Here is a 24,150-nt window from a genome sequence, read left to right as displayed (position 1 = left end):
CTTTCTTCACCGCCTACTGTACCTGCATGCTAACTTTCAATGACTGATGTACCATGACACCCAGGTCTCGTTGCACCACCCCTCTTCCTAATCTGTCACCATTCAGAAAATATTCTGCCTTCCTGTTTGTCACCAAAGTGGATAACCTCACATTTATCTACATTATACTGAATCTGCCATGCATTTGCCCACTCACCTAACCTGTCCAAGTCACCCTGCAGCCTCTTAGCATCCTCCTCACAGCTCACACTGCCACCCAGCTTAGTGTCATTTGCAAACTTGGAGATATTACATTCAATTCCTTCGTCTAAATCATTAATGTATATTGTAAATATCTGGGGTCCCAGCACTGAACCTTGTGGTGCACCATTAGTCACTGCCTGCCATCCTGAAAAGGACCAGTTTATTCCTACTCTTTGCTTCCTATCTGCCAACCAGTTCTCTATCCACGTCAATACATTACCCCCAATACCATGTGCTTTAATTTTGCACATTAATCTCTTGTGTGGGACCTTGTCAAAAGCGTTTTGAAAGTCCAAATACACCACATCCACTGGTTCTCCCTTGTCCACACTACTAGTTACATCCTCAAAAAATTCCAGAGATTTGTCAAGCATGATTTCCCTTTCATAAATCCATGTTGACTTGGACCGATCCTGTCACTGCTTTTCAAATCCGCTGCTATTACATCTTTAATTATTGATTCTAACATTTTCCCCATTACCAATGTCTATAATTCCCTGTTTGCTCTCTCCCTCCTTTTTTAAAAAGTGGGGTTACATTAGCTACCCTCCAATCCATAGGAACTGATCCAGAGTCTTATAGAAGGTTGGAAAATAACCACTATTTCTTGGGCCACTTCCTTAAGTACTCTGGGATGCAGACTATCAGGCCCTGGGGATTTATCAGCCTTCAATCCCATCAATTTCCCCAACACAATTTCCTGACTAATAAGGATTTCCTTCATTTCCTCCTTCTCGTTAGACCTTCGGTCCCCTAGTATTTCCGGAAGGTTATTTGTGTCTTCCCTTAGGTGAAGACAGAATTAAAGTATTTGTTCAATTGGTCTGCCATTTCTTTGTTCCCCATTATAAATTCACCTGATTCTGACTGCAAGGGACCTACATTTGTCTTCACTAATCTTTTTCTCGTCACATATCTATAGAAGCTTTTGCAGTCAGTTTTTATGTTCCCTGCAAGCTTACTCTCATACTCTATTTTTCCCCCTCCTAATTAAACCCTTTGTCCTCCTCTGCTGAATTCTAAATTTCTCCCAGTCCTCAGGTTTGCTGCTTTTTCTGGCCAATTTATATGCCTCTTCCTTGAATTTAATACTATCCCTAATTTCCCTTGTTAGCCACGGTTGAGCCATCTTCCCCGTTTTATTTTAACGCCAGACAGGGATGTACAATTGTTGAAGTTCATCCATGTGATCTTTAAATGTCTGCCATTGCCTATTCACTGTCAGCCCTTTAAGTATCATTCGCCAGTCTATCCTAGCCAATTCACGTCTCATACCATCGAAGTTACCTTTCTTTAAATTTAGGACCCTAGTCTCTGAATTAATTGTCACACTCCATCTTAATGAAGAATTCTACCATGTCCTTACCTCCTGTGACACTACAACAATTAGAATCCGTTCCAGGGAGATGATAGGCTAGCTGGATGGATCCTAGTAGATTCGAGTCAACCTTTTCAACCTTGGCTGAAAACACAACCAACCAATTAGGCAGAGACACCCAATGAGGCCCATGCTAAAATCAGTTTGTTCACTGAGCAATATTTTTAGGCTTCGGGGGGAGAAATTCAGTTGTTTAGCACCACCATTAGCACCAGAGAGAGGTGCTAAGGGGCCGCTAAACACCGACCGCTCGAGCGCCGCGCTATGACAGCATGGCGCAAGCTTCATGGCGGCACGGTCATTTAGCGGTGTGCACTCTAGCACCACCCACTGGTGACATGAGTGTGCTACAGCCCCTTTATGACAAATTTCCGAAAATTGACTGCTTTCGCCTGCCATAGCACGTGGCGCTACTCCCGACAGGAGGAAGCAGACGGTGCACAGAGGATACTGGGGCGATATCACACGGAAAGAAGAGGTTGAGGAAAGTGTTAAAAGTCAAATTTTTAACAATTACTTACCTCTCTTACCTGTGGAAGGCTGTTGGTAGCCTCCCTTCCATTTTTTTTTTTTTTTTTTTTGCAGGTTTTGCAAGGCCGACCTCACCTCCTCTTTAGGCGCGAGATGCCGGTATCCTAGTGCCTCAAGTTGAGAAGCCCCGCAATGGGCCTTTAGCGCCCCAAGAAGATCGTGCAATGCTTCCCTTAGCGCCCCACTCTTGGGGGCGATGCAACTGAATATTCCACTTTGAGGCGGTAGACATCGCCCGGTGCTAAAGGTAGCACCCCGGCAGTGTCACCGTCTTAAAAGTGGGCGATACTGAATTTCTAGCCCTTAATGTGGCAATTCCACCTTGTGGATTATTCTGGGGACATCTTGAAGTGCACCCCAGGAGAAGGAATCCTAAATAAATAGTGATATTATTGAGCATATGACAGATCATAAATCAAGAGAAGCATTAGCATGCAAGCGATCAATGAACAGAATGAAAAGAAACTTGGGGCTGTGGCTGATGTGGACAAAGTGCAACTGCCAGAATGCCATTGACACATTCTTCAGCGTGATTGCAACACTGATTGTTTAAATGTCATGGGGGCAATACTGATTGTTGGCCTATAGCTTACAGGAAAGGCATGGTCCTTTAATAGAGCTGATGGTTGCCAGGTGTTGTCCAAAAATTGAGGACAACATTCCTGTGAGGTGACATTGATTTTGTTTTCTACTGGTTGCTTGCAAGAGACAAGCCATCCTGTTGTCTGGGCGGGTCAACATGTACCCATCACCCACAGAACCACCATATACTGCATCAAAACCCAGGTCGCCATTTGGAGCGTGGGCAGGAACATCGGCGGGGCCCAGGTACAGCAGAGGATCGGGAAGGTCGAGGTGGATGAGCGGCGAGAAATCGTGGCTGGGGTGCGGCAAATGATCAGGGCGGAGGAGCGGTGAGAGAGGACGTGGCCATGATTCGTCGAATGTTTGGTGTGGAGGGTACAGGGCCCAGAAGAGCAGAGGGCCCAGGGGCAGCAAGGGCCATCCCACATTGCGATATGTGTATGCACTAGGTCCGTGCAGCAGAGCAGGTCTCCAGTCATCCTGGTTAATCCTTGCTACTGGATGAAGGCCTAGCTCCGTCAAGCCAGTGTGGTGGCTGATGCGCAACGGTCACCAGACGTTAAAAAAAAAATCCACGCATGGGCATCTTCCACCCCTGGAGTTCAGGACAGGAATATCAGGTCCTTCATTTTAACATCTGCAAACTCATCCCTTTTGGTGTGGAAGCAAGTTATCCTCATTTGAGAGACCGCCTATGATGATGATGATCTAGTTACCATTTCTGATGCAGTATCAGAAAAGTGAAGGTGCTAATTGTGTTGGGGAAGGAGAATCCCAAGTGTTTACAGTCTGATATATTTAATGTGAAGGTTACCCTGTACCTGCACTCCTTCTTACAGATGTTCCTCCAGTGATACCTTCTCCTTCCAGGGTTCTAGGACAAAGGGAAATTCTCGTTGAAATTGACCAGATGAGTACATGGAGGAGGTTTGGTCACTCCTAGCCTGCTGTGTCACTGAGGCGTTGCCATCATCTGCCAAGTGAACACAAGAGGAAAAATAAGCTCTGGCATGCATGAAAGAACTTTCATTCATATAGTGCCTTTGTCCCAAGGTACTTTACAACTAATGAAATACTTTTGACTTGTATAAACACCAGGACAGACTAGTTAGGCCGAATGGACTGTTTCTGGTCTATGTATTCTATGTAAAAAAAAAATTGCAGTCACTGTTGTAGGAAACGCGGCAGCCAATTCTGCACATAGCAAGGTCCCACAAACAACAATATCAAAATGACTGGATAAACTGTTATAGTTATGTTGGTTGAGGGATATTGTCGACAGCACCGGGGGAAACTCCCCTGCTCTTCTTTGAAACAGTGCCATTGTGTGCTCGAGTCTCTGGAGTGGGACTTAAAACTCACAACCTTCTGACTCAGACACAGCCACGACTGACATATTGCAGCAATACTACTGATGTAGAAGACTGGCTTTCATACTTTCAAAAAACAGGGTAGATCGAAGCTGATTTTTTTTTTTGAGATCAGTAAAAATCATGGCTGCACTCGCCTATGACTGAGGCACAAAGAGGGCTTACCTTTCCAAATTTTGGCATGCAAGCCTCTAACCCTTCATTAGAACAGGCTCCCAGACATGAAAAAACAGGTACAGGGAGGCAGGCCAGCAGCATTATTGGCTGGGAGTCATAAGATCTTAAAAGAGAGCTACTGCTGACTCGGCAACATACCATTATCTGTGAGAGGATACGAGGTCACAAGGAGCACTGTGAGCAAAACTGTCCTCTTCACCGAGGGCACCTTGAAAGTACTGTTATACAAGGTGCAGCAATGGATGGTGACTCGTTCTGGAGCAAAAGACCACTCTCTAAAGACAGTGGTGAGAGAATGAGTGAATGCAGTCTCACATCTGGGCAAAAATTAAGAATATGTTTTGTTTTCTCGTATCTGGAGAAGTGCCAAAGTGCATCTTTGCAAATATGAAATTATGGCCGCAATGGAAATGTTTTTCTTTTGTGCACTTGGACAGAGCATGCAGGGACCATTTGCCTCTTTTTGTTGCACACTTGCATACATCATACCCTGTATAATTATAGAATGAGGCCATTTGGACTATCGTGCCTGTGCTGGCTCTTTGGTAGAGCTATTCAATTAATCCCACTCCCTTGCTCTTTCCGCACAGCCCAGTCATTTTTTCCCCTTCAAGTATTTATCCAATTTTCTTTTGAATGTTTCTACTGAATCTGCTTCTGCCACCCTTTTAGGCAGTGCATTCCAGAACACAACAATTCGCTGTGTAAAAAAAAATTTCCTCACGTCTTACCTCCCCTCTAGTTTTTTTGCCAATCATCTTAAATGTGCGCCCTCTGGTTACCAACCCTCCTGCCACTGGAAATAGTTTCTCCTTATTTACTCTATCAAAACCATTCATGATTTTGAACATCACTATCAAATATCCTCTTAACCTGATCTGCTCTAAGGAGAGCAACCCCAGCTTCTCCACATAACTGAAGTCCCTCATCCCTGGTACCATTCTAGTAAATCTCCTCTGCACCCTCACCAAAACCTTGATATCTTTCCTAATATGGTGCCCAGATATGAACATAATACTCCAGTTGAGGCAACCAGTGTTTTATAAAGGGTTAGCATAACTTCCTTGCTTTTGTACTCTATTCCTTTATTAATAAAGCCAAAAAGATCCCATATGCATTTTTTTTGGAACAGCCTTCTCAACTTTTCCTGCCACCTTCAAAGATTTGTGTACATATACCTCCAGGTCACTCTGTTCTTGCACCCCCTTTAAAACGGTGCCATTTAGTTCACATTGTCCCTCATCCTTCCTATCAAAATACATCACTTTATACATCTCTGCGTTAAATTCCATCTGCCATATATCTTCCCATTGTACCTCCTCATTGTATCCTCCTCAATGTTTACTACATTTCTGAGTTTCAGTATCATCTGCAAACTTAGAAATTATGTTGCATTATCCAAGTCTAGGTCATATATAAATATATATAATAAAAAAGAGCAGCAGTCCCAATACTGACCCCTGGGGACCACCACTGGAAACTTACCTCCAGTCTGAAAAACCACAACTGCAGCATGCTTGCACAAGATGCTGCCTGCAGAAACATCCTGCTCCCTCATTGGCACTCGTGTTCTTCCTAAGCGGCCAAGCACAGCTGCATACAACCACCGACAGGCGACCAGGACTGGTGGGGGACCAACCATTATGAAGGAAACTGCCCTCACTCTGGCAGGAAGTGGTGGACATGTTCACCTATGCAGTCGCTACCTGCAAGATCAGAGAACAGTGATGAAAGATGGAATGTTAAAGAAGCCTACCCAAGCTTTCTCTTACCAGCTACATGATCATGCATGCATGTTACAATGTTTCCAGGCAACCCGTTGTCTATTTACTGTTGGCCCATGCCAAGCCTTCACATATCTTTATAGCTCTTTCACTATTTACCATGCATACAGAGGAGGCACACATTACAGCTTGCCGCACTCGCACCTTGAAAGAGCCACACATGTAAAAGCAATGCAACACAATCTAGCTGCAATGACACCAATTATGGGCTGCAATTTCAGCACAGGTCTGCCACTGTACATGCTCCTTCAACTTGCAAAATGCCAAGGTTCCTCCTGTTCCTTTGTATTAAGGACCATCATGTCATGCAAAGATGATCATCGGAGCAGGAGTAGGCCATTTGGCCCCTCGAGCCTGCTCCGCCATTCAATGAGATCATGGCTGATCATCTACTTCAACTTAACTTGCCTGCTCTATTCCCATATGCCTTGATTCTCTTAATATCCAAAAAGCTATCTATCTCTGTCTTGAATATACTCAAAGACGGAGCCTCCACAGCCCTCTGGGGGTAGAGAATGCCAAAGCTTCACAAGCCTCGGAGTGAAGAAATGTCTCCTCATCCAAGTTCTAAATGGCCGACCCCTTGTTCTGAGACTGTGACCCCTGGTTCTCGACTCTCAAGCCAGGGGGAAACATCCTCCCTGCATCTACCCTGTTAAGCCCTGTAAGAATTTTGTATGTTTTAATGAAATCACCTCTCATTCTTCTACACGCGAGAGAACTCTCGGAACAGACCCGAACTGGAGAAGGGCTCAGAAATTATAAGCCTTTAAACTCCCTTGAAGCAGGCCATGCTGGTCAACTGTCTATAAGGAGTATTAAGGCAGTAGAGAAGTTGAGTTAATACCTAGATTTATGAGGTACCTGAAGAGGACCATTTATTTTCTGTTTCATTGTAGATTTTTTTTTAAGGGTAAATACTGAAAATGTGCCAAAGCTCTCAGTCTGATTAGGACCATAGATTGAGTTGTGTTACCAAAGCAACACTTCCTCTTACAGTCCCAGGTACTGGCAAGGTTATTTGCAACACCCTCGTGATCACGCTCCCATGGAGCGCACTTGGTTTAAAACCACTCACTGAGTCTTCAGATGAAATGATCCTGACAAGGGGCCCTATTGTAACGAGGGTGAAGGTATGTTCTGTAGCTCAGGTTTGTAAAATGACTGCAGCTAAATTGTTCAAACAATTCAAATGACAGCATTAGGCAAGAACTCCATACTCCAGAAATAAAAAAAAAACAGAAAATGCCGGAAACACTCAGCGGTTCAGGCAACGTCTGTGGAGAGAGAAACAGAGTTAACGTTTCAGTCAGAACTCAGACAAGGGGAGAGAAAATAGAGTCGAGATAGGAAGAAATCAGTTCTGTGGGGCAAGAACAGGCATTTTATTTCAGATTTCCAGCATCTGCAGTGTTTTGCTTTTGACTCCTTACTCGAGTTGCTTTGTTTATGCAGTGTCGGTGCAAGCTAAAATAACAGGATATGTGTTCTTCACTACACAGCAAGTCCTTGATCCCAATTGAATGTCACCCTAGATATCTCTACTGGAGACAAAAGAGATGCTTGATGATGCAGAGGGAATATAAAAACTGCTATACTATTAAGTTTGAATCTACTCAGTCAATCAGGAAATAACATACATCTGAGGGGGCAGGGGAATAAATCACATGGAGAAAGACAACAAAAATTAAATGCACAAGGCAAAATTCTCTCTTTGCTGGACCATCTTCTAGTCCTCAAGCCAGACATCCTGAGATTTTTAAACTCTAATGTGATGAGTGCGATTTTCCCACCAAGTCAGATGATTTTGACATTGAGACTTTTTTTAAAAAACATGACCTGCTGCTACTAAATTACATTGTGTTGATCAGGTGGAGTGCTACACTACATCAGTAGTTGTTGTGCGCACTATTACAGTCAGTACTCCAAGTGACACTGATATTCAAGTTTCACTTTCTATTGCAGAACCATAGAACTTTTCTGCACAGAAGGAGGCTAGTCAATTCATCCGGTCTGCACCGGATTATAAGAACATAAGAAATAGGACCAGGAGTAGATGATTCGGCCACTCGAGCCTGCTCCGTCATTCAGTAAGATCATGGCTGATCTACTACCTCAACTCCACCTTCCCGCATTATTCTCACATCCCTTGATTCCCTTAATATCCAAAAATCAAATCGATCTTGGTCTTGAATATACTCAATGACTGTGCCTTCACAGCCCTCTGGAGTAGAGAATTCTAAAGATTCATCACCCTCAGTAAAAATATTTCTCCCCGTCTTTATCCTAAATGGCCGACCCCTTATTCAGAGACTGGGACCCCTAGTTCTTTGCTAAAACAACCCAAAATGAATCCCACTTCCCTGTGTTCTCTGCATAGCCCACTATCACTATATACCTTCAAATATATCCAATTTTCCATTACAAAGGCATAAATTTAACAAATTTGTTGATGGGGGCCAAAAATAAAAAACAAACATTAGGGTAATGCTACTTTCCTGCTGGTACGGGAGGACATTTCACTGTTAAATGCATCTTAATACCAGTAGAAGTATCAAATTGTGCTTTATAACGATAGAAAAAAAAACTAAACCTCATCACTGGGATCATATGAATTTGTTGCAGATCAGATTAAAGTAGTTTAGAAAAGGAATGAAATAATCAAACTGGAAATATATTTGCTATGAGCGTCCCCAACAGATTATTTGGGAATCCCTGACGATCTCACACATGTAGAGCATTGTTGCACCTATAAATGCAGCTGTGGGCCAACTACAGCTGATGCAGTAGTCACAATACAGTATTCAGTTGATCCCCATGCTTACATTAAGGTTTGTACCATCTTAGAGAGCAGAGTTACAGAACCAAAGTAAAAGATTTCATTCCACTTTGCTGTTCCAGGCATGTGTCAAGAGCACAGAATTGAAAAATGCTCCTCTCAAATTTGTTGATTACAGCAAAATAAAACAAAAATCCAATTGGTCATTATGCGAGCATCAACAGTCAGTCTTGCTGCGGCTACCGGGAATCCCAAGCCCTGGGATAACCTGCCCTACAGTTAAGCCGGCAAAGCAGGTTAAGTAGAGCCTTCAGGCCTCATTATTATATTTAAATTGACAACCTGCTTCCTGGTAGTGGGGTGGGTTGGCTGCCCCTCCCCCCCCAATGTCCCACCTGAGTGAAAGGTGAAAGGTCACTTCCTCCTCTACCCCACCTCCAACCCACCCGGAAATTCCTGCACTTTAATATCAGTGGCAACTCCCACAGTTGCACCATTAAAAAAAATTGTCTCAGTCCTACCTGGAGTTCTTTCATGCTGCTGCTGCATGTCGGACCGTCCAAGTTTGGTTTTCACAGCACTTCACTCAATTTGGGATTTCTGGCACTCTGAGAAAAATACCACATTTGGATCTTTTTGATTGGCAGAGGACAAGGAACAAAGGCTCCGCTTCTCATGTACACAGGACTTTACTTCCCTCCTCCCCTAGACACATGAAAATGGGATGGTCTCTGATCAACTTAGATTGGAGTATACAAGCCAGCTCATTATCAGTGTGTATTGCATTGTGACACAGCCAAGTGTGCAGGCAGCTAACTGATTCACAGCCAGGTTTTACAAAATGTTAGGACCTCAAGATGACAGGAAGTTAACAGATCGTGACAAACTCATCCAGTACAGTGACCTTCACAAGGTTGATAAAAACATCCATCAGTTATGAATGAGGGGAAATGTAACAAAATACAGGGGTAAATAAGTAGAGGGCTTTATTCAGTTTAGCTGCAGCATCAGGGTGCTCCACAAAATGCAACACATTTAACTGGAAGAATGAAGCAAACATAGGAAACTAATGGCATATCTGATCAACATGTCATTCTGTAGCAAAATACCGTAACCTGTTTTTGTGACAAAAACTTGTTGCATCCATTAAGTCACTTGGACAAATACACCAAATGGTTGCAAAAATGTTGGGACGACATATTCAGTGCTACTGAATGGATTGTAGAATGCATTTGTTGGCCTTGGTACGTTAACTACATACTCTCCCTCCTCTCTCACAACTGCACATCAACTCAAAACTGTCTAACCTTTGGCCCTCTTAATTACATTTCTTCAGCTACCGATCTACTCAACCACACCCCCACCACCACCTTTGATGCCCTTATCCCTGTTAAAAAGATTACGCTCTCCTACTCTGGCCTTGTACAGCCCTCATCTTGGCTTCCTCAAGTCAAAAGGGCACAAACTTGAATGGATGTGGCGGACAACTGGTTTAGCCATTCACCGCCAGATCTTGCTCGAACACATAAATCATTATCGGTTCCTACTCTTGTCTACAAAAACTGCTCACTATTCTAGGATCATTCTGGAATGAAAAATAACCCCCGGCTAATATTCTCTACTGCTGTCACCTTAAACCCTTCTCTAGTTTCTCTTTGATCTCTCCTCTTGATCTCTCCTAGCTCATCTTGGCCATGAGACCCACTTCCTGCTCCCTTGACTCTATTCCAACTAAACTGCTGACCACCCAACTTCCTTTTTTGGCTCCCATTTTGGCAGACATTGTTAACGGTTCTCTTTCCTCAGGTATTGTTCCCCTCTCCTTCAAATCTGCTGTCTTCATCCCGCTCCTAAAAAAAAACCCTTGACCCCACTTTGCTTGCTAGCTCTTGCCCCATCTCCAAGCTCCCTTTCCTGTCCAAAGTACTTGAATGTGTTGTCGCCTCCCAAATTCGTGAACATCTTTCCCTGAATTAAATATTCAATCTGGTTTTCGCCCTTGCCACAGTACTGAAACGGCGCTCATCAATGTCACAAATGACATCCTTTGCGACCATGACAAAGGAAACTATCCCTCCTAGTCCTTCTGGACCTGTCTGCAGCTTTGACATAGTTGATCACTCCATCCTCCACCAATGCCTCTCCACCATCATCCAGCTAGGTGGGACTGCGCTCGCCTGGTTCCATTCTTACCTATCTAATCGTAGCCAGGAAACCTCCTGCAGTGGCTTCTCTTCCCACTCCCGCAGCGATACCTCTGGTGTCCCCAAGGATCTATCCATGGCCCCCCCACTCCTATTTCTCATCTATATACAGCCCCTTGGTGATATCATCTGAAAACATGGAGTCAGTTTTCACATGTACGCTGGCGATACCCAGCTCTACCTCTCCACCATTTCTATCGACCCATGCTTGGTATCCAAATTGTCAGATGGCTTGTCTGACATCCAGCAACAGATGAGAAGAAATTTTCTCCAATTAAATATTGGGAAAACCGAAGCCGTTATCTTTGGTCTCCGCACAAACTGCGTTCCCTAACTACGGACTCCATCCCTCTCCCCAGTATCAATCTGAGGGTGAACAAGACTGTTCGCAACCTAGATGTCATATCTGACCCGGAAATGAGTTTCCAGCCACATATCCGCGGCATAATTAAAACCGTCTTTTTCCAGCTCCGTAACATTGCCCGCCTCAGCTCTTCTGCTGCTGAAACCCTTTGTTACCTCTTGACTTGACTATTACAACTCACTCTTGGCCGGCCTCCCACATTCTACACTAGGTAAACTTGAGGTCATCCAAAACTTAGCAGTCTGAGTCCTAACTCGTACCAAGTCACGATCACCCATCACCCCTTTGCTTTCTGACCTACATTGGCTCCTGGTTAAACAATGCCTCGATTTCAAAATTCTCGTCCTCGTCTACAAATCACTGCATGGCTTTGCCCCTCCCTATCTCTAATCTTTTTCAGCCTCACAACCCCACAAGAAGTCTGCACTCCTCAAATTCTGCCCTCTTGAACATCTCTCATTATAACTGCTCAACCATCGGTGGCCGTGCCTTCAGCTGTTTTGGGCCCTAAGCTCTGGAACTCCCTCCCTAAAACTCTCCGCCTCTCTTTCCTCCTTTAAGACGCTTCTTAAAACCTTTTTAACCAAGCTTTTGGTCATCAGCCTTAATCTCTTCTTTTGTGGCTCGGTGTCGAATTTATCTGTTTTGTCTTGTAACACTGCTGTGAAGCACCTTGGGAAGTTTTATTACGTTAAAGGCGCTATATAAATAAAAGTTATTATTATTACATTATAGGATGCAATAGAAAATTCTCAGTCCTGGAGGCCAGGTAGTTGGGTCGCAAGATCCTGCAAATCCTCTGGGAGAACACACGCACCAATGTTAGTGTCCTCAATCAGGCCAACATCCCCAGCATCAATGCACTGACTACACTCGACCAGTTCCATTAGGTGGCCACATGTGTCAGGCATGCGAACAGAGTCCCAAATCAAGCGCTCTACTCAGAACTCCTACACAGCAAGTGAGCCTCAGGTGGGCAGAGGAAACGTTTCAAGGACACCCTCAAAGCCTTCTTGATAAAATGCAACATCCCCACGACACCTTGGAGTTCCTGGCCAAAGACACCCCTAAGTGGGGGAAGAGCATCCGGGAGGATGTTGAGCACCTCGAGTCTCGTCGCCAAGAGCATGCAGAAAGTAAGCGCAGGCAGCGGAAGGAACATGCGGCAAACCGTACTCTCCACCCACTCTTTCCTCCAAAGACTGTCTGTCCCACCTGTGACAGAGACTGTAATTCCCGTATTGGATTGTTCAGTCACTCACGAACTCACTTTTAGAGGGACAGCCTATGATGATGAGTTGGGTCGGGATCAATTGCTGCTGGCTGTCTGCTCCGTTATTTTTGACGCTGAGAAATTCAGACAGTGGGGGGGGGGGGGGGGGGGGGGAAGGCGGTGAAGGAGGATAAGAGAAAGAGAGGCGCTTCTCACATCCACGCCCTCCTGTGCTGGGGGGAAAAGTGGAGGCCTGCATCTTCTGTCCTTATTACCAGAATATTACCCTATTATTCTGGCAGAAGAGGTGTCCAGAATGATGGTTTCATAAGGACATAGGAACAGTGGGCCATTCAGCCCCTCAAGTTTGTTTCGCCATTCAATGAGATCATGGCTGACCAGTTATCTAATTCCATATACCCGCCGTTGGCCCATATCAACTTAATACCTTTCGTAATGTATGCACCTGTGAGGATTCTCACAGGTTTGTAGAGCTGTTGCTTCCACATCTATGTGGAATGTGTGAGGTTGCAGCCCCTCTTCCAATATTTGAAGGGGCTGCTCCTCAAATTCTGGTTGCACTTCAGTCCCACACTCCTGATCTTTGGGCACCCTGTGCGGAGGGGAGCAGGCAGGTCGGAAGGCCTCCTCGTAGGACTGCTCTTGGACATGGCAAAGGTGGCCATGAACCGGTCCAGGCAGCAGGCGGTCGAGGGGGTCGTTCAGCCTGACTGCCTGCCTCTCTTCCGTGCGTACATCCGCGCCAGGGTGTCCTTAGAGATAGAGCACGCGGTGTCCACCGGTACGCTCGCGGCCTTCCGCGAGAGATGTGCGGCGGAGGGACTGGAGTGCATCATCACCCCCGGCAACCAAATTTTAATTTGATTTTATATGTTTTAAAGTTTCATTTGTTTTATTGCCGGTTTTAGTGTCCTCCGAGTCAGGGGGCACTTGTACAATTTGCCTCTCGGTGCCCCAAAAAAAAACACAAAAAAAAAAAGGAAAAAAAACAAACAAAAAATGAGCACTTGAAAATTGTTTGGGGTGTCCTCCCCCTTTAATCAGGGGGGCACTTGATTTAATTTGTTAACCAACCAAGAGAGTTGTAGAGCTGTTGCTTCCACATCTATGTGGAATGTGTAAGGTTGCAGCCCCTCTTCCATTATTTGAAGGGGCTGCTCCTCAAATTTTGATTGCACTTCAGTCCCACACTCCTGATCTTTGGGCACCCTGTGCGGAGGGGAGCGGGCAGGTCGGAAGGCCTCCTTGTAGGACTGCTCCTGGACATGGCAAAGGTGGCCATGAACCGGTCCAGGCAGCGGGCGGTCGTTCAGTCCGACTGCCTGCTTCTCTTCCGCAGTTACATCCGAGCCAGGGTGTCCCTGGAGATGGAGCACGTGGTGTCCACCGGTACGCTTGCGGCCTTCCATGAGAGGCAGGCGCCGGAAGGACAAATCAAGGGGGCATTTGATTTGCATTTGTTTTACAGGTTCAACTTAAAATAGTTATAGAGCTGTTGCATTGTGAGTGGTTTAGCCAGTCACGTGATGTTCACAAGACTCAATAAAACCGCAGTCAGTTGAGTCTAGGTCATCCACGATGAGGTATGCAGTTCTGAGCCTAGTGGATGAACTGGTAATGTATTAAACCTTTGTTAATAAACCAACTAGTTCTTAATAGCAATGTGTTGCTATGAATTCTTAAGCAAAGAACCCATGAAGCAAATACATGACACCTTTGGTTAACAAAAATCTATCAATTTCCAATTTAAAGTTAACAATTGATCTAGCATCAAGTATTAGAAGAGAGTTCCAAACTCTGTGTAGAAGTATTTCCTAATTTCACTCCCGAAAGGTCTGGTTGTAATTTTTAGACATTGACCCCTAGTTCTAGAATCCACAACCAGTGGAAATAATTTCTGTCTCTCTACCCTATCAGTTCCCCCGACAATTGATTGGAGTCGATGCTCCAGAATTGATACTTATTTTAAAAACTCTCTGGATGATTTTTGTGTAGAATGGCCTGTCCAATGGAATGGGGAGGTTCCAGTCTGAAACTTCCTGGCTGCTTGAGGGGGGGGGGAGCGGGGCGACAGATACTCAGGGAGCATCATAATGTGCACATACACCCCCACCCACATTTGAGTCTGGGATCAATGTTCGGCAGACTTGCAGCTAGAAATCCCGCCCTGCCACACTCCCGACAGTGGAGAGGGCCTGCCTGGACTTCAGGTCCGTGGTCTTTCAACCTTTTCATGCTCTACATGCTAATAAGATAATGCTGTCAGTCCAGATGGGACTAAGAATCAGTGCCTTTATAATCACACCTTGAAAGGACAGATATACCTGCATTCTACTGTATAGACAGGTGCAGTCCAGGATGTGTGTTTGGTTCTTTGCCCAGAGGAGGTAGCACGGATATCCCGGGTAACAGCAAGAGCACTGCATTATATATTAAAATACAACTGTAAGCTATGCCAGGTCAAGAGAGAAATTAATGGGTATGTTTTAGACAAAACTTCTTAAATAATAAAAGCATTCTTCCCCAGTTGTTCAACCTTCACATAGCAAAAGAATGAATATCTACAAAGTAGAAAAATTGCCAGCAGGATTCTGAGGAACTACAACCTTAAGGCCAGTTTGCCGTACAGGAGTGCCGAAGTGCTCATCATTCTCAACTATCTAGACTACAGTACTTCACAAGCAATGCATGTTGTTTCAGACCACTGACTTAATAGAAACATAGAAAATAGGTGCAGGAGGCGGCCATTCGAGCCTGCACCGCCATTCAATGAGTTCATGGTTGAACATGCAACTTCAGTACCCCATTCCTACTTTCTCGCCATACCCCTTGATCCCCTAGTAGTAACGACTACATCTAACTCCTTTTTGAATATATTTAGTGAATTGGCCTCAACAACTTTCTGTGGTAGAGAATTCCACAGGTTCACCACTCTCTGGGTGAAGAAGTTTCTCCTCATCTCGGTCCTAAATGGCTTAGCCCTGGCGACTAGCTTACCCCTTATCCTTAGACTGTGACCCCTGGTTCTGGACTTGCCCAACATTGGGAACATTCTTCCTGCATCTAACCTGTCTAAACCCATCAGAATTTTAAACGTTTCTATGAGGTCCCCTCTCATTCTTCTGAACTCCAGTGAATACAAGCCGAGTTGATCCAGTCTTTCTTGATATGTCAGTCCCGCCATCTCGGGAATCAGTCTGGCGATCCTTCGCTGCACTTCCTCAATAGCAAGAATGTCCTTCAAGTTAGGAGACCAAAACTGTACACAATACTCCAGGTGTGGCCTCACCAAGGCCCTATACAACTGCAGTAACACATCCCTGCCCCTGTACTCAAATCCCCTCGTTATGAAAGCTAACATGCCATTTGCTTTCTTAACCGCCTGCTGTACCTGCATGCCAACCGTCAATGACTGATGTACCATGACACCCAGGTCTCGTTGCACCTCCCCTTTTCCTAATCTGTCACCATTCAGAGAATAGTCTGTCTCTGTTTTTACCACCAAAGTTGATAACCTCACATTTATCCACATTATACTTCATCTGCCATGCATTTGCCCACTCACCTAACCTATCCAAGTTACTCTGCAGCCTCATAGCATCCAAATGGTCTTGGCTGTAATCATCCACATATTGAGCCAAATTCTAACTACTTGAGATCATAGCCCAGAAATTCAAGTGCACCCAAAAACGGGTGCGCAGGGAGTGAGGCGTGCACTGCACCCGCTGGTTAGCTTTGATTCAAGCAGCATAATATTCGTGCTGCCCGCTGATGAGTTAGGCATGGAGTTAGCGCTACCGATTGGCTGCATGTCTGTTTGAGGGGGGGGGGCGGGGGGGGGGGCGGCTGGATAGCAGGCCTCTTGGCTGCTACTTAAAGGCAACCAGTATCTCTTAAAAAGGGGAGGTGCACCCTGTTGCAGATAACAGGGCCCTGGCGACTAGCATTGCTGGACGGGTCGTCGCACAGGGTTACTTCGCACATAATCCTCTTCGTCCTTTTTGACTTTTATCTCACCACACACTGTGCATGGAAAATTGCAGATGCTTTCACCAGCCACTTCTCTCTCGCTGATCACCCTTCACACTAAGAGCTAACCTATATCCCTCTTGCATTTCAGGTAAAGATGTGCAGATACCTCGACCAGTGGAGGAAGAGGTGGCCAGCCTTCCTGAAGATGCAGCCGTCACTCGATCTTGTCCTCACAAGCGCCAACTCAGAGACCGGCACCAGGCACACTTCAGAGGGAAGGCTAGAGGAGGGGTCTTCACGTGGTGAATCACAGAGTATCATAACTGTGCAGGAGGTAGGGTGCCACAGGTGCCAGCTCACCGGAGGGCACGATCAGTGTAGCACTGTGGCACAGGGCTCAAATGTTGACTTCGAAATTCAGGAAATTCTAGGCACACTTGGCAACCTGCCAGCGAGCTTGCGCACAATGTCACACAGAGCACTGATAGTTCTAGCACATGGCGGGCCAGGAGCTGGGGCAAACCAAAATTGGAAAAGGATCATGAAAGAGGCACAGAAACCCAATTTAAACAACAACTTCTTCTGGCTTGCATTGGCACCATTGGAGAAGACCAATCCAATATGCCGGGTGCTGCACTTCCGGCTGGTAATGTGCACATACTTCCTGCCCACCATATTGGACTCTTAGGAGACCGTTTAGCGCCCCAAAATGGGCCATAGTCTCAAATAATTTGTAAACCATTTTGATAATCAGCTTACCTAAAGCCTTCCTCCTAAAAAGATGCAAACAGTAATTTTAGGCAAAATAGGAATTGAAGTATTACACAGTTCTATTTTCATACCAGATCTATGACCAACATGTGCTATCCCCTAACAATCCATGCAGAGACCAGTAAGCATCTTAAGTTGCGAAATTCAAATCTGCTGTAGAAATAAGACAAGTGAAAAGTTGTACCGTTCAGGCACCATTTGCATTAGGATCAGTAATTGGCGAAACCAGGTGTAGGCGGACAGTTAAAGTGGCTGCAGCAACTTGCCTCCACCGATCCCGCTGACTTAAATTTTCACATGCTCATATGGGGAGGCAAGAGGGACACCCACCAGAAGTCAGTCAGGTTCTTCAAATATGCAGATTGGGCTCTCATTAAGTCATTGGGGCCAGACTGCAATTGTAACCCAAGGCCGGTGTGGGGAAGCCGTCAAGGCTTGTGCACCAGATCAAATTGGTGGAAAAAAGAATCGGGGCCAGTAGAGGATCAGAAAGGGGAGTTAGTTCTTTTCCCTTAATTTAAAAAAATATTCGGTGGGGGGGGCATCACTGGCAAGACCAGCATTTATTGCTCATCCCTTATAGACCAGGCATGTTCCTCTGAGCCCCACAACCAAAGTTTTGATCTCCCTCCTCCCCCGACCGCAATGCCCTCCAAATCTCCTTCCCAACCACTTACCAGATTCCTGGGGATTGTTCCTTCGGATGCTGGGCAGCAGCGGCCTCTTGGCACCAGATATACCATTTCTGTCCTACCCACTTTCAGCGGTGTTCAGGTGAGAGAGTGAGACAACCTCTGCAGGAGGAGGCCTGGGTGTTAAAAGCTACTGTGGGAGAAAGAGAAATGGACAAAAGGCCAGAGTCAGATGAATGGAGGGTTCAGGGAGTCATGGGGGTAGGTTGTAGCACAGGATGTTGTTATAGAGAAAGAGCGATGTGATGGAGGGATTCAAATACAAGGATGTGGCATTGGGAGACTGCGAACTAATGTAGGTCAGTGAGTGCAGGGATGATGGACAAGCTGGACTTGGTCAGGGGATAAGTAATGGGCAACACTGAAGTAGTTGAGTCTGGAAGTGACAAAGGCATGGACGAATGGGTTAGTGGTTGAAGGGCTGAGGCAGGGGCAGACGGGAGCGATATGAAGGTGGAAGTAGGCGATTGTTTATGATAAAAGGGGATCTGTGAGGTCGAAAACTCAACTCTGGGTGAACAGGACTCAGGTTCAACCAGAGACAGTGGCTGGAGAAGAAAATTGAGTCGGCAGTCTTCCCAACATTTAGGGGCATAAGCTTGTGGCTCATCCAGGACTGGATGGGAGACAAGCAGTCTGACGATGCATAGTCAGTAGTGCACAGGTTGTATCAGCATACAAGTAGAAGCTGACCCTATGTCTGCAGATGACAGCACTAAGGGGCAGCGTGTACATGAAGAAGATGATAGGGCCCCAAGATGGATTTTTGGAAAATTCTGGAGAAGACAGTGCTGGAGTAGGAGAAGCCTTTGCTGGAGATTGAGATTGAAATTGAGGTGGTGCTTCCTGGTTTTTGGCTGTGGGCTATTTCTGCTTGACACAGAAATACTGTGTGCCAACATATGGAATATCTTAATGGGATGAGAACAGCTACTGGCGATGAAATATCCATCATGAGAGTCTTCCACTGCTTCTGTAAATGTTCAGCTATGAGTAAAGCACCATTTGCAGAACAAGGAAGGGACTGTGAAGGATATTGTGCTACCTCCTGCACATAGGTGATTAGTTGCAGGTGGTGTTTGACAGTGTCAGGCAAGGTGGCTACAACTGTAAAGTATGCTTATTACAGTGCATCGGTACAAGGTAACTTGGCTACCCTGCAGGTCACAATATCAAGCCCAGTAAACAATTTCTGGCATTGAGTAGCTAAGGAGGACTTTACTGGAGGTGACACTCACTGCCAAGGCCAGCTCCTTTCATGGGCCTAGATTATGCCCTTGGCGGGCCTCCTTCACTTGGGGCCAAATAGCTGGATCCTTCACTGCTGGGCTGCAGACAGCAACACCTCTCAACAGGAGCGTGTTAAAATTTGGTGGGCTTGGCGCCCTGAAGAAGCAATATTGCAGTGAGCTACATTGGACATAAAATGGTTGCAAAGATCCTTTCAGCTGTTCAGCTGACCTTTTCTCCCCCCCGCTATATATAAAAGGTGCACAGAAAAAAAATTGAGACAGTTCTAGAGGTGCAGTTACACTGACGGGTTTGTGCTATGCACGGGAAGTTTTGACAGAAATCCACCAGAGGAAAATCTAGCCATTAAGTCAAACTTATCAAAAGAAAATACCAGTCTATAATAATAATAATAAAAAATGGGAAATTGTTATTTTTGCACTTATATTTAACTGTAACTGACACTACTGAAAGTAACGAATTGCCTTTCAACGTTAATTATCTTAGCAATATTTTCTAGGGAAAAAAAACATTTTAAATTTGAAAAAGAAAACCAATGCAATATTGCTGACTACTGCCAAGCTATTGCTGAATTTTTCCCTTTTCAGAAACTGTCTGTTCGGAAACTGATTTGCTAGAATTTTTGAAAAGAACACTTCGGGATATTTTGGTAATAGATCAACCTAAAAAAAAAGACTAATTCATGAACTAGTAAAATAAAACAAACAATGACCAAGAATTCAGATTGCAACATTTGAAGGTTTCATTAGAGTCAAATGCCCACATAAACTGCATAATGATGAGTACAGCTGGCAGTTCAGTTATTTTAGAAGTAGAATTTCATACGGACTTGCTTCATTATTCAACGGAGGGTCCAGATTAAGTTTGAGGACAATCCAAACTAACTGCAGCTCTCCGAGCTGCAGGTTTGTACGGAGCACCAAATGCCACCTCAAACACCAAACTAATTTGCATGATTCAAATTGCCACTGAATAAACTTAAAACAAGAGAACTCCAATCTTACAGCCACAAAATATTCCTTACTGAATTTAATTGCGTATTCCAGCGTTGAAACATATTGAACTCTCCACAGTGAAAATGACGCAGGTTGAATACTAGGGCGTTAACAGGTAGCAGTCAGCTATTATACAAGTAAGGAGCTGGCAATCCTGGCATTATTCACTTTTTACCCAGAATTCCAGATTTCTTGGCAAGTAGGTGCCCCAGTTGTTTTCAAAGTTTAACAGTGTTGTTTGTTGTGCAGGGAGATTGAAATTAAACAGCCGCAAGCTCTGCCAAGAGAGATTAAATGTAATTTTTCCTGCATTACAGTTCACCTCCGAGGGAGGTAGAAGGAAAGACTGCCTTTTCTTTTATTGATTGGCTGAAACCCTTAAATGAAAGGCCTACTAAAATGGAAAAAAAGTTATTTTGTTGGTGGAACAATTCGTAATTGGATAACTAACTCGGTAATTAAAAAAAACTAAAATTCAAAAGAAATCCTTCAAACTTAATCTTAACTTCTTTAATTAGAATCCTAACATTTGTTGCTGCTGTGGTGCAGTTGAGTGTTGAGGATTTAAATCATAGTGCTCTTAAAAAATTCTCGTGCTGAAATACGAGAAAAAAAATCTTAAATGTAGCATTTGTTATCCTTTTCTGCATGTAACCTTCAATAATAGTACATTTTAACACATATTTGTATCAGTCTTTACACTTAATGATGCTCAACTGACAACATTAAGTGGTGCCAGTATAGTAAAATTGTTATTAAAGTAGATGCAGATATCATCGTAGATAGAATGAGAAACAGTAAAGCAGATTGGGCTGCCAGCCCAGATTATATCCATCCGAGGGCTCCTTAAATGGATCAGGTGCTATGTGAGCCCCTTGCCCTTATCTTTAATAGCTCACTGGAATAGGCAACTTGGGGACTGTTCCCTCAGACTAGAAGGGTGCCAATGTAGTTCTAATTTGTAAAAAGGGAGATAAGGCAGAGCTGGATAACTATAGGCCCATTAGTATGACCTCAGTAATAGACAAGATGCTCAAAGTTATTAGAGATGCCTTATATGACTACTTAGATAGAGAAGGCCTGATCGGGGCACCCAACATGGCTTCCAGAAAAGGTCATGTCTTACAAATTCGATTGAATTTTTTTAAAGAAGTGATCAGGATAGTGGATGAGGGTAGCCCGGTAGACATTGACTCCCTGGACTTTCAGAAAGCTTTTGATAAGGTGCCTCACAACAGGCTTCTCTACAAGATAAAAGCTTGTGGAATTAGTGGTAATCTGCTGTGGTGGATTCAGAATTGGCTGAATGCCCATAGGCACAAAGTTATTGATGGATTTGGATCTGCTTAGAGACCAGTTACCAGTGGTGTCCTGCAGAAATCAGTGTTTGGATCACTGCTATTCACTGTTTTCATGAATAACTTAGATGTAGGGCTTGAGGGAATGACCGACAAGTTTGTGGGTGACGATACAGGCAAGTGTCAGGTCTGTAGAGGATGCTTGACTACACTATACAGATCTTGATGTGTTGGGGAAATGGACTAAAATGTTGGCAAATACCATTTTAATTAGAAAAATGCAGTGTTAGGATAAGCAGATCTAATGCTAAATATACATATACCCGACAAGGAACATAACTGAAGCCAGTGGTGAAAAACAGAGATCTGGGTGCTACAGGGCATCAGTCTCTAAATGTTCATTACCAAAGCCGTGAGGCTATAGCGAAAGCAATGAGGGTTCTACATTCACAGGACAAATCACTATGAAACAAAGCATACCATTTTGTCCTTCTACAAAAGGCCCAAGTTAGAATACGGTGTCCAGATTTGGTTTCCCCACATGGTGGTGAATATTGACGCTTTGGAAAAGGTGAGAGGTGGGCCACAAAATTACTGTGTCAGCCATGGCTCAGTGGGTAGCACTCTCGCCTCTTGGTCAGAGGGTGGTAGGTTCAAGTCTCACTCCAAAGACATGGAACTCAAAATCTAGGCCAACACACCGGTTCAGTGCCGAATGCCACTCCAGCACCATGGAAGGTAGTGCTTTTCAGATGAAATGTTAAAACCAAGGCACCAAATGCAAGTCTTTATTTCCATTTGTATTTTTTTTCCTTTTTGCAAAATTTGCCCATATTATGTATGTGATGTATACTCTGCTGTACAAATATGAAACCTGAAGACAATCTAGAAACACTTAAATGCACAGATTCTCCATATCAAAAGGTGAACCCTCAGTCCAATTGTGAGAAGCAGTTCTGAATAAATCAAATCTCCACAGGCCAAGAAACAGAATCAATACTCATTGAAATAACCTATGTAGCATTAGCTTTGCTTCAAGCACCACAAAAAATACTTAATTGGTGCCCACGAGAAGTAGGTACAATTGCAGTAATTTTAAAATCGGGCAGATGCAGTCACAAACAAACTTTGCATATATAGAGTATGTGGCAAGGGAGCTAGACTAGCTGAAGTGCTGTTGCAGAAAGCCGGCACAGGCTTGACTGGCCGAATGGCCTCCTTCTGTGCTGCAACCATTCTGTGAAAGTCAAACAGTTGGTCACGTTGGAGCCTGCTGGTGTTACTCTCAAAAACTGTGGATTTAAATCATGTTAATCCCTCATGGCTCCATCAGCTCCTTCTTTTCTTGCCAAAATGATTTAAACAAAATAAAACAACTTCATGGAGAATAATCATCTTTCCTTTTGAAACAGCATTTAACCTATGGTATTAAATGGTATAGAAAAGGTAAATCTAGAACAGTACTTCAAGATAAGCCACGACAATCAGACAAGGGGCTATAGATTCAAACTGGTGAAAGGCAAATTTAGGACAGAAGTCAGGAAGAATTTCTTCATACAAAAAAAAGGCAAAAAGGTGTGTATTAAAATGCAAAAGTTCAAATACAAGGATATTAGTACACTTGGAAATATCCTAAGATGTGAGACTAATGTCAAATCCATCTCACAGAAACAGCAAATATCCTTCAGTGAGAGAGAACACTAACTAAAGGTGACCAATATAAGCATATAAAAGGGACAAAATTTATTTCCACGGTGAAGACGGATAGGGAAAACATAACCTATATATTCCTTGCATTCTTGTTAGTAATAAAGTGTGTGTTTAACTCATTCTTATCCTTAAACAACATTCTGAATCACCAAAAAAATTTCATTAGGCCACCAACCTCTCGGACCTCTGCTAGAGTACAGCCCATGCTTAGTATATCGGAAACTTTATGACGATCTGCCACATGTTCTGTGTCAGCGGAAATGGGTGTTCTTTAATCCAAAATCATTTTTGTTATATAATGTAAGAGATGCAGTCATTTCTTCTTGCAGCATTTACTGTTTGTCAATTCAAAGCCCTGCAAATGGAGGACTCTAAATGTACAATGTCATCAATAAGCAAATGGAAGGTCAATTATTATGCAAAAAAAGGTTTCATTTCTTCAAATAGCGGGATGCAAATCAATGCAAAACAGTGAACAGGATAAAACGTTATATTTAGAAAGGATAGCAAGGTGAGTGGGACATAATTTTGTATTTGCCACAGTTGATGTCCCAAGCAATACAGAATGCAGGAAATAAAAAAAAACATGGAAGAAGTAAGTTAATTTCAAGTCCACTCTGATCACACAGCATGCATAGTAGACCACATCTTAGACTCTACCCTATTTATTTCATCTCCTGAAGGAAGGTTCTAAAATATATTTTCCTTGAGCACAAAGGTAATCAAGCAAAATTGCAGCACACTTATCACAATTGCTGCATTATTTAACCTTTTTGAATGACATGAAAATAATCTCACACAATGCAACTTCT

General features: G+C 44.0%; 1 protein-coding gene across 10 annotated transcripts in view; it reads right to left on the bottom strand.

Moving 5' to 3' along the window:
• Positions 1 to 24,150, bottom strand: part of LOC139227881 (zona pellucida sperm-binding protein 3 receptor-like) — a 265,290-nt gene that overhangs the window by 165,853 nt on the left and 75,287 nt on the right. For 8 of the 10 annotated variants that reach the window (XM_070858981.1, XM_070858986.1, XM_070858982.1 and 5 more), the window contains 4 exons: positions 9,369 to 9,552; positions 5,770 to 5,990; positions 3,559 to 3,710; positions 1,610 to 1,705 (listed from right to left, as the gene is read on the bottom strand). The gene's annotated coding sequence lies outside the window, so the exon portion shown is untranslated. Of the gene's footprint in view, positions 1 to 1,609; positions 1,706 to 3,558; positions 3,711 to 5,769; positions 5,991 to 9,368; positions 9,553 to 18,069; positions 18,114 to 24,150 lie in introns of those variants that run through there. The other 2 variants (XM_070858990.1, XM_070858989.1) reach the window with 2 other exon arrangements.

This window comes from Pristiophorus japonicus, chromosome 17, assembly GCF_044704955.1.
Source record: "Pristiophorus japonicus isolate sPriJap1 chromosome 17, sPriJap1.hap1, whole genome shotgun sequence".
Lineage (NCBI taxonomy): Eukaryota > Metazoa > Chordata > Chondrichthyes > Pristiophoridae > Pristiophorus > Pristiophorus japonicus.
This window is presented reverse-complemented; position numbering and strand designations above follow the sequence as displayed.